The sequence below is a fragment of the Bison bison genome, unplaced genomic scaffold, assembly GCF_000754665.1.
Source record: "Bison bison bison isolate TAMUID 2011002044 unplaced genomic scaffold, Bison_UMD1.0 scf7180017864266, whole genome shotgun sequence".
Lineage (NCBI taxonomy): Eukaryota > Metazoa > Chordata > Mammalia > Artiodactyla > Bovidae > Bison > Bison bison.
The window spans coordinates 503,257-514,866 of record NW_011494838.1 but is presented as its reverse complement, the minus strand read 5'-3'; the positions used below and the strand labels follow the sequence as shown (position 1 = coordinate 514,866).

Genomic DNA, 11,610 nt, shown 5'->3' with positions numbered 1-11,610 from the left:
TGCTGCTGCTAAGTCACTTCAGTCGTGTCCGACTCTGTGCGACCCCATAGACGGCAGCCCACCAGGCTCCCCCGTCCCTGGGATTCTCCAAGCAAGAACACTGGAGTGGGTTGCCATTTCCTTCTCCAATGCATGAAAGTGGAAAGTGAAAGTGAAAATGAAGTCACTCAGTTGTGTCCAACACTCAGCGACCCCATGGACTGCAGCTTTCCAGGCTCCTCCGTCCATGGGATTTTCCAGGCAAGAGTACTGGAGTGGGGTGCCATTGCCTTCTCCACTATACATCTATTTTCTCTGCTCAGGGGTTTATTACCACTCTGAAGAGTACAGGAAATAAATTAATACTCAAATGTCACTTCTTAGAAAAAGTCAGTAGCCAATGTGAAAAAATTCTAACACAGATGCAGCAGTTCTCTCAGATGCAACAAGGAGTGTGACCCTGAGCGCGGCTCCTCTGCCACCATGGCCTCCTGGGCTCCCCACGTCGGCTCAGCCCAGTCCGCAGCATCCTGTGCAGCTTTCCCTTCACTTTCTCTGTGGCTTAGTTCCATCATCTGCAAAATAATAACAATAGTATTTACCGCCCTGGAATTCTGGAAGAATTAAGCATCCCTGTGTGCCTGGAACAGAGACTGCACTGAATGCCCATCACCATCTCTGCTCACCGCCCCCCTCAGACCCCTGACCCACTGCCCCCTGAACTCTCCGCCATCCTCTCAGCGGACAGTCTGCCTCCTCACGTGCAGACTAATCGGCTGGGCACCTTGGTGACCGGCTCCAGGCCTCCCACCTCCCAGGTGAGGGACTGCCTAAGCTGAGTCTCATTGCCGTGGCTTTGCCTGCAGTTTCGCTCCGTCGGGCCCATGTCTGTTTTCTGTACGCCCCACTCTGTGGACAGACGCTCTTCCACGGCTGCAGGTCTGACCAAAGCTATTCTCCACGTTTCCTTCTCTGGACTCAGCACAGGCCCCTGAGCATGTGGGGACCACGTGTCTCTTCGACTCCGGCTCCCAGGAGGATGAAGTGCAGGTTCTTTGTGGGACATCCCACATCTTTTCAGTATGTTCCTGACACTTAGGCCTGCAAAGCTTTTGTTGTCATAACTCTCAAAAGTCACACCACTAACTGAGTGAAAATCTACCAGCTCTCGCCACGTGTCTTTAGGGATTAACAGAAATTCTATGTTACTTACCCGTGCATCAGTTCATTTCAGTTCAGTTTAGTCGCTCAGTTGTGTCCAACTCTTTGTGACTCCATGAACCGCAGCACGCCAGGCCTCCCTGTCCATCACCAACTTCCGGAGTTTACACAAACTCATGTCCATCGAGTTGGTGATGCCGTCCAGCCGTCTCATCCTCTGTCATCCCCTTCTCCTCCTGCCCCCAATCCCTCCCAGCATCAGGGTCTTTTCCAATGAGTCAACTCTTGACTTGAGGTGGCCAAAGTATTGGAGTTTCAGCTTCAGCATCAGTCTTTCCAATGAACACCCAGGACTGATCTCCTTTAGGATGGCCTGGTTGGATCTCCTTGTATAACAGATAGCAAAATTGATACAGAAAAAGAAACAGACTGCATTTCAACTAGCAATGAAGTGGGGGACAGCTGCAGACCTGGGTCGGGGCAGCCTCATCTCCCACTGCACCAGTGGGCTGTCCGCTGGCTTGTCCCTGCTCTGGGCTCCTGATCCAGGGCCTGTGTTCCTGGCAGCAACCAGTGGGCAATCCTGAGACACTTAGTCTGGGATCTTCCTGTCAGGGGCGTTGTCTGCTTGAAAATATCCCTCATTTGTTTTGGTAGTGTCAATTCAGGCAACACCAACTTTTGGGGAACAAAATATTAGTTTTAACGTTGGTTTTAAAAATGCAGCTGCCACTTTTATTAGACAGTAATCAATTAGTAAGCTGAGGATTACCAGCTTGGCGGGTTTTATCTCCCTTAATTTTCTGAAACAGCAGCGGGTGGTGTGGAGTAGCAGCTGCACTGTGCTTCCAAGAGTCCAGGGGTGGTGCCGGGGGAGAAGCCCAGAAGGAAGGGGACACGCAGGACATGCTCCAGGTTACAGCCACCGATTGAAATAACACTGCAGTTACTCAAGCATTTTATTTTGACCAAAACTGTCTTCTCCTAAGGTAAGAAAACAGGGAAAATAATTTAGGATAATTTTGTATGAAAAATGCTTAATACAAGAAGGTGATTATACTTAGAGTATTGCAATCATTCGAAGACTCTGCCCACCAGAAGCACTTTATCATGAATGATACGAGGTCAGGGTCTTGCTGTCCTTGGGCGCCTATTCTCAGAAGTGGGAGGCCAGTGGGCAGGTTCTATTCCGAGCAAGTCTTTCTCTGCTTGCAAGACAAGTCATTCCTTTCAAGTGCACTTGGTGACTGTCATGTATTTTCACAAAGAAACACAAAAATCTTTGAGAACTGGAAGAGTGTGCATCTATTCACAGCCGCATGCCCATAGAACCGAAAATACCCACAGTATCAACTTGATTAAGAAAGTGGAGCAGAAGCAAAACAACTTTAAACAGAATCATTTGACGCAGGAAGTCCCAGCTCATGAGGCCTCTAATCAGTCTCCTGATTGAGCTTCTGCGTCGAGGCTCCAAGCTGCAACAGGAGCCAGAGTTAGACGTGGCAGCTGCTCCCGCTACACTCCATTCACGGGAAACCACACTTGGGCTGATTTTCACTCTCGGTAACTGTGAGATCACTGTGGAACCAGCTTGAAAAAAATAGCAAAGGGAAATTTAGAAAAACTGTGCAGTAGCTATGGTATGCATTTTGGAGAAATTGTATACTATAACTAGAAATTTCACTATACCTATTAATAAGCCAAAAGCTAGAGATGCAAGCGTAGCTTTTAAGAGACATTTAAATCCTGAAAGATGGACTACAGCTTTATTTTCTACTCTTTTAACTTCTTGAAAGATTTCATGGAAACTATTCATGCTTCTTATAAAAAGGAAAGAAAGTTAGAGTTCTTAGAAATCAAGTTTGAAATAGGACAAATGGGGTAATTAAAGACAGAGAAGAGAGTAATGTTGATGTGGACTCATCACACAGAACGGAGAAGGTGATGGTACCCCACTCCAGTCCTCTTGCCTGGAAATCCCATGGACGGAGGAGCTTGGTGGGCTGCAGTCCATGGGGTCGCACAGAGTGGGACACGACTGAAGCGACTTAGCAGCAGCAGCAGCAGCAGCAGGATCACACAGAAAAACGATAATTACGTGCGGACATGACAAGATGATTAGCTTGACTGTTGGAACCATCTCTCCATCAAATCTTCATATTGTACACCTTAAATACACACAATTTTTATTCAAAAACATACAAATACAGTTTTTAAAGCAAAAGAAGAGTGAATGTGTCAGAGAAAGACCGGGATTCATATCTGTCTACCCTACACAATTCACTTCTCTTGTGGTCAGATTCATTTCCTAATACGAAAAATTTCACTCAGTAAATATATTAGCCATAGAATAAACATAGAGCAAAACCACCTATTTCTTACAGAGAATTCACTAAACACATTTTGAATATGTTATCCATTGACTATGCTGTGGTACCATTCTAATAAAGAGCACAGACATTACTTTGCAAACAAAGGCCCATCTAGTCAAAGCTATGGTTTTTCCAGTGGTCATGTATGGGTGTGAGAGTTGGACCATAAGAAAGCCGAGCACCAAAGAACTGATGCTTTTGAACTGTGGTGTCGGAAGAGACTCTTGAGAGTCCCTTGGACTGCAAGGAGATCCAACCAGTCCATCCTAAAGGAGATCAGTCCTGAATATTCATTGGTAGGACTGATGCTGAAACTGAAACTCTAATATTTTGGCCACCTGATGTGATAAGCTGACTCACTAGAAAAGACCCTGATGCTGGGAAAGATTGAGGGCAGGAGGAGAAGGGGATGACAGAGGATGAGATGGTTGGATAGCATCATTGACTCAATGGACATGAGTTTGAGTAAGCTCCAGGAGTTGGTGATGGACAGGGAAGCCTGGTGTGCTGCAGTCCATGGGGTCACAAAGAGTCCGACCCGACTGAGCAACTGAACAACAATAAGCATACTAACATAGAACTGATACAGTATTATTAGCATCAGTCAGGGTTCTTCAGAGAAACAGAATCAATAGGATATATGCACATACCTATGTGTGCACATGTGTGTGCACACATATGCAAATGCATGTGGTATGGAGTCTGAGCATCCCCAGGTATTCAGTCTGCAGGCCTGAGAACCAGGAGAGTCGTGTTGGCTGCTGCCCAAGCCTGGAGCCGGAGAAGACCAAGTTGCAGCTCAGAGAGCATCGGGCCTCAGCACAGCATATCCTCACTTGCCTGTCTTCTGTCCCGTCAGGCAGCCATGAGGCTGGGGGATGCCACCAGCACAGTGGATGGCAGCATGCCCTACTTAGTCCACTGACGACACCCTCCCAGACGCACCCACAGTAGTACTGACCAAGTATCTTGGTGCCCTGGAGCCCAGTCAAGTTGACACGTAAATACTAACCATCACAGTCAACATGTAAGTTAGTACCTTCAACCAAAATTGCTAGTAAGTAATTTCCTTGGTTTTCCAAGCCTGCCGCTCTCTGCTCCATCACCCAGGCTGCTGTCCACCGACTGCCCCGACCTCCAGCAACACAGGCCACAGCAGGAGTCAGAGCACAGCTCCAGATGTGGCCGGTCAGACCCGAGGCCCTGCACTGGGCGCGGGCGCCCTCCCAGGAGGCAGAGGCTGGGAGGAGGAGCCCCGGCCCGCAGAGGGTGCACCCCAGCTGGCCAAAGCTGGGCGCTCTTCCCACCACAAATTCCTCACTTGCGTTGGGGTGGTAATAAGATGACCCCTAGGTTCCTTAAAACTTTACTATTTTAGTTTATTGGCTTTCTCATTACAGTCCTGGAATTGGGATCTTTTGTTATCTATACGGAAGGTCTTTTCCTCCCAGAGGGGCCTTGATTGACAGGCCATTCTTCTTCATGCTGGAGAATCACCAGGTGTCAGAAATCATACTTCCACTATTCCAGCAGATAGTGTGTTCCTTGAAGGCCACAGACAGATTCTACTCACCTCCACGTGTCCCACTCTTGCATAGGTTCCTGGGAAGTAATGCATGTTTATCACATTTATTGCACTTATTACAAGTAATACATGTTTATTACATATATTATATTAATATAAATATAACATTTATATTGAGTTAATATGTGCTCCTTTGTCATTGAAACATTTTATATGTTTCAATATTTTCTAAATAAATATCGTTTTTATTCAATGCAAATTAAATGTCAATATTTTCATAGAAGGTATATACTTTTGTCTTTCTTTGGGAGTATCTACAAGAGAGTCATGAAGAAGAATGTTTGAAATGGATAATCTGGCTTCTACAGATGTGGGAAGGACTGCTCAGAAGAGAATGAGTCCAACTTTTATCCTTTTCATTATTATTAGACTCAAAAGTCAGATTACCATGTGAAGATGCTTTTAGATGTCTGGGGCTTCCCTGGTGGCTCAGATGGTAAAGAGTCTGCCTGCAATACTGGGAACCTGGGTTTGATCCCCAGATGGGGAAGATCCCCTGGAGGAGGAAATGGCAATCCACTCCAGTAATCTTGCCTAGGAAATCGCATGGGCAGAGGAGCCTGATGGGCTACAGTCCACGAGGTCGCAAAGAGTCAGACACGACTGGGTAACTTAGACTAGAAATGTTTGGCAGTATTAAGATTGTCACTGTAAGTTAAAACAAACAAACCAAAACATAGTAAATATACATGAAAATGGTTATGATCTTTCAGTTCAGTTCAGTTCAGTCACTCAGTCATGTCCGACTCTTTGTGACCCCATGGACTGCAATACACTAGGTCTCCCTGTTCATCACCAACTCCCGGAGTTTACTCAAACTCATGTCTGTTGAGTCAGTGATGACGTCCAACCATCTCATCCTCTGTTGTCCCCTTCTCTTCCCACCTTCAATCTTTCCCAACATCAGGGTCTTTTCCATTGAGTCAGTTCTTCCCATCAGGTGGTCAAAGTATTGGAGTTTCAGCTTTAGCATCAGTCCTTCCAATGAATATTCAGGACTGATTTCCTTTAGGATGGACTGGTTTGATCTCCTTGCAGTCGAAGGGACTCTCAAGAGTCTTCTCTACAGTTCAAAAGCATCAATTCTTTGGTGCTCAGCTTTCTTTATAGTCCAGCTCTCACATCCATACATGACTACTGGAAAAACCATAGCTTTGACTAGAGGAACCTTTGTTGGCAAAGCAATGTCTGTTTTTTAATATGCCATCTAGGTTGGTCATAACTTTCCTTCCAAGGAGTAAACATCTTTTAATTTCATGGCTGCAATCACCATCTGCAGTGATTTTGGAGCCCCCAAAACTAAAGTGTGTCACTGTTTCCACTGTTTCCCCATCTATTTCCCATGAAGTGATGGGACTGGATGCCATGATCTTAGTTTTCTGAGTGTTGAGTTTTAAGCCAACTTTTTCACTCTCTTCTTTCACTTTCATCAAGAGGCTCTTTAGTTCTTCTTCGCTTTCTGCCGAAAGGGTGGTGTCATCTGCATATCTGAGTTATTGATATTTCTCACAGCAATCTTGATTCCAGCTTATGCTTCCTCCAGCCCAGTGTTTCTCATGATGTACTCTGCATATAAGTTAAACAAGCAGGGTGACAATATACAGCCTTGACGTACTCCTTTTCCTATTTGGAACCAGTCTGTTGTTCCATGTCCAGTTCTAACTGTTGCTTCCTGACCTGCATACAGATTTCTCAGGAGGCAGGTCAGGTGGTCTGATATTTCCATGTCTTTCAGAATTTTCCACAGTTTGTTGTGATCCACATAGTCAAAGACTTTGACATAGTCAATAAAGCAAAAGTAGATGTTTTTCTGGGACTATCTTGCTTTTTCAATGATCCAACAGATGTTGGCAATTTGGTCTCTGGTTCCTCTGCCTTTTCTAAATCCAGCTTGCTCTTTAGGATAATGCAAGTATTTATAAAAATAATGTCGACACAAGAAAACTATTATTTATTACAAAGCAAAGGTCAACAATGAACGAAACCACTTAAAATATCTTTAAAAATTGGAAAGTGGATAGACTAGTACCAGGAAATTTTGAAATGCTGGCCCTAGAGGAAAAGAAAATGGCATATCCTGGTGTCGAGCTGAACATGTGAAGAGCTTGGCCATTATCAGTCCCATCCTCACAATAAGAAAACAGCTGAACAATTTGAAAATCAACAACTATTTAGACTCATTGGAGAATTGAGGTTGCATGGCAAACAGTCACCCTGAAATCTGAAGAGACAGACAGGTGAGTGCAGAGAATCACAGCGTAGACAGAAGCCTTGGGCCACCAGCCCGCAGGAACACTGAACAGTTGGCTGAGTAATTTCCGGAGCTTGAGTGTGGACACACTTGAGAGACAAAAAAGGGTTCTTTTGGGCCAAGCCATTGGAAGGTCCCCAACTTTTGTGAGTTTTACCTCCAGGAACTCTACCAGGTCCTTAGAGTGAAGATCAGAGAACATCCCCTCATGCTTTGGGGAAAGCAGCCGTTTTGAAATGTGCCCAGAGTACTCCCTCCTACTTACGAGACTTGCCTTCAGGGGAAACCATGTTACCAGAGACTAACCATCTGAGAGTTTATCAGAGCCTAACTCAGCAAAATTATTCTTCAGAAGTGAAGGAAAAGTAAAGACTTTCTCGGACAAAGAAAAATAGATTTGTAGCCAGTAGATCTGCCTTGTGAAAAATACTAAAAGAATTTCTGCAGAGAGAAGGAAGGATATACAGGCCTGAGACTCAGACCTACATAGAGAAAGGAAGACTATTAGAGAAGGAATAAATGAAGATAGATTGAGGGTCTTGAAACTAATCTGCATGACACTGTAATGACGGATACATGACACTGTGTGTATGCCAAAACTCATAAAACTACACGGCACAAAGAGTGACCATAATAGAAACCAGGGACTTTGCTTAATAAAAAAGTGTCAACAAAGAGTCATCAACTGCAACAAACATGCCTCACTAACGCAAGACGTTGCTGATAGGGAAACAGTCGGCGGGGGCGAGAGGGATGCACTGGGGGCTCCTATTACCTTCTGCTCAAGTTTTCTGTGAACATAACAGTGTTTTAAAAAGTAAAGTCCCTTATTTAAAAGAAAAAAAAGGACACATAAATGGCAACAAATAAAGGGCATCTCCACAATCCCCAGCCTAACTTTTCTCAGATTTATCCACCCAGCAATTACCATCCCAGACAATACAAATACAACTGCAGCTTCAAGAGAATGAGCTTGTGTTATCATCCTGCCTGTTAATGCTCGTCATGCACCTGCAGGTCTGTGTCTAGGCTGATGTAGACATGCAAATGTGTGCGATGGATGCAGAGTCAGCATACGGGGGAAAGTGAATCGTGTGATCTTTAAGTGATCTCTCTGGAGGATAAAGAGACAGAGAGGACTGATTTTACGGCTGTGAAACCCTCATTTTTCTCAGCTGAATTACACTTGCGTGTTTCTGTCGTCAGGGGACTTGCCAAGGGGGTCTGGTGGAACATTTGGAGATTATTAGACTTTAGAAACTAAACTATAAATTTGGCCTCATCACTTGCTGAGATGACAGATGGGGCTCAGACGCACACATCATTCTCCCTGCATCAGACTACTGCTGCCCCTCTTTATTATTCTATGAACTTCAAAAAGTGCTTTTAAGAGCATGAAGCCTGGTTACACTCACAAAAGCCTCCAAGCTGCTTCATCGTCGACTTTGAGCCAAGGGCAAGTGAGGATAGAGAATCTCTCTGTGTGGAAACAAGCAAAGTCTGAGTTGGGGGCCTGTTAAGACTGTGAGGTGATCCCTCACAGTGAAGGGAAGAACTTGAAGCACAGTGACACTTCCACAACATTCCCTCCATTCATGCAAACAACGCCCAGGCATTTCAGGAGCATGCCCACAAGTACTGAACTCTGTAACGGTGGCACAGAGTAGCACGAGGGCCTCCAGCCCAAAGAAAGGTCAAAGGTTCACTCATCATAGTCGATCTTTTCAGATTAAACTGGAAGAAAGGCAGCAGCAGTCTCTGACACACGGTTCTTTGTTGCCAAGACATCAAGCTTTATTACAGAAGCACGTGGACCACAGAACCACAGGAGCCACAGGACCCAAGGGCGACGTGGGCCACAGGCTGCAGGACCACAGAGACCGCAAGACCGCAGCTCGCTGCCTGTGACCAGGAGGGAGACAGGGGGTTCAGCTGTTTCACTTTTTCTTTCTGTCTCCATTCTTGTGTTTAACTTTTAAGTGCAACAGTCCAGTATCTTTCTAGTAATGAGTTTCCAGGATGGAACGGACGGCCTTGTGCTATCTTTCCTTTGGGCCACAGAAGACTCTCCTGATTAAATGCAGATGATCAAGTGTCTAAGTTAGTTGAACAGGGGTGCAGACATAGAATGTGCATTTTGGCAAGATCACAGGCGATCCTCAAGCAGGTGGGTCAAGGTCCTGTGTTGAGAAAGTCTCCATGGGAAGCATCCAGACTTCACGCAGGTGCCCAGCCTCAGGGTGAGGCTGGCTGTCCATACCGTCCCTTCTGTCACCAGATTCTAGGGTTCATTGCTCAAATCTCTTCTTTGGGAAGACGAATCTGTAATACAGTGCAAAATAGAGAGGGTCAGAACTCACAGGAAATGGAAAGACGACTTAGAAATCTTTGAACTCTTCCAAGTAAAACATCATGTGCCCCTGGGCTGGTCCAGGGGGATAAAACTATGTTTGTCTCCTCCCTTTCAGCCGCGTCTGAACGCATCACACCAAATGTTAAGTAATTGACATTATTGTCAAGCCTTGTCCAGACTTCCCACAATTACTAGATTGTCACATGGTGTTCTTTGCTATAATTACCCAGGAAAAAATTTAATTCAAACTGAAAAAATAATTAGTCTACTATTTTCCCCCAGAAACTAATCAAAGCTCAGTGATAAAATAATGAAACACAGGATTGTAGGACTTGGACTGAAACTCAGTGACAGAAAAGATTAACAACTCACTCGAGTGCTTAGATGACCAGCGACATATCCACTGTAACCCCGTTCAGATGGAATGCCTATTGAAATTATAAAGTACAATAAGGAAAACAGAGTAGGCTCCATGCTACTCGGGAAGAGCCTGAGGGTGGTCCCGGGCCGGGGGCTGCTCTGACGGAGGCGGCTCAGCTTTCCAGCCACTCTGCCTCCTTGGAGGAGGAAGTCCTTACCTGTTGCTCTTTCCAGGAAAGCAGCACAGCCCAACCGGCAGCATCCTGTCCTCATCCCCATCCTGTCCCCCACCAGAACCAGGTTGTTATGACATATAGAGTCAACAAATTTGATCATGTTAAGTCGTCAGTATATTTTTGGAATGTCCAACTACGCTTACTGCTGGCTTGGTCTCCCAGGAGAGCTTCACGGCTGCTCACTTTGAGCCTGGACGACTCAGAGCATCATCTGTGAGCACAGCACACCTGTGGGCACAGCAGTGCCCGCTGCCAGCATGCCCGTTGCCTGTCTGCACTCATGCACCTCTCCAGGGTCTCCAGCAAAGACTGAGCTTCTCGGCTTCAGTTTCAAAGCACCATGTGGTCCTGTGCTGGCCCCAGGGGAATTCCTGCTGGGAAACTCCTTTAATTTTCCAGGGTCAGTCTTGTCCCCTGGACATTGGCCACAGGTCATCTCAACTATTCCAAAGAGTCTAAAAATTGGAGGCTTCTTGAGAGAGTCAAGACCTTCCAATCATATTCTGACTCTAATTGCTCTGGAAAATCTCCCATTTCCCTACAAAGACAGCATGTGGAATGTGGATGATCTGCCATCCCTTCGAGCAAAAGTGGAATTAAACAGCAGATTTATCTTTGCCATTTTCTGAAGTATCATATTAAGCTTATGAAAATCGACATTGAAAAATGACACACGTTCAGTAAACACGCTAAGAGCAGAGACAGAAATACGGGCACGCAATCGTGCAGCCAACGGCGCGAGCAGGGAGCTGGGCACCGGCCTGTCCAGCTGGAGTGACGTCAGGGCTCTGGGAAGTCATTTTCATCTTCTGGCCGTTAAAATAAAACACAACAAAACTTCTCCTAACATTTCTTTCTTCAGCTCATGCCAGTGACCTGACCTACTAATGTGGTTATTGCTCAGAGTGGTTGGGACAGCGCTCATTTTGCAATTGTTCTGGGGACTGCTGTGTGTCAGGCATTGTACTGAATGCTGGAGAAATGAGAAACATCATTAACCTCAGAAACCTGCTTTCCTCTTGAGGAGGAGACTGAAGGTTAGTCCAGAGTTGAGAGCACCTGTGGCTGATGCCATGAAAATGATTCACATCATCTATCATAATGGCAAAATTTAGAGGTAAGGAGCATTGGCTGCGCTTTGCTGGAGCAGCTGTGAAGAGATACCCCACGCCCAAGGTAAGAGAAACCCAAGTAAGATGGTAGGTGTTGCAAGAGGGCATCAGAGGCAGAAACACTGAAACCATACTCACAGAAAACTAGTCAATCTAATCACACTAGGACCACAGCCTTGACTAACTCAATGAAACTAAGCC

At 45.6% G+C, this 11,610-nt stretch overlaps 1 long non-coding RNA gene across 1 annotated transcript; it reads right to left on the bottom strand.

Moving 5' to 3' along the window:
• Positions 1 to 9,140: 9,140 nt before the first annotated feature.
• On the bottom strand, positions 9,141 to 10,586 carry LOC104994754. The gene is made up of 3 exons (XR_825986.1): positions 10,280 to 10,586; positions 10,074 to 10,129; positions 9,141 to 9,670 (listed from the first exon to the last, which is right to left on the bottom strand). It is a non-coding gene; the product is annotated as an uncharacterized LOC104994754 (long non-coding RNA).
• Between the last annotated feature and the right edge of the window lie 1,024 nt (positions 10,587 to 11,610).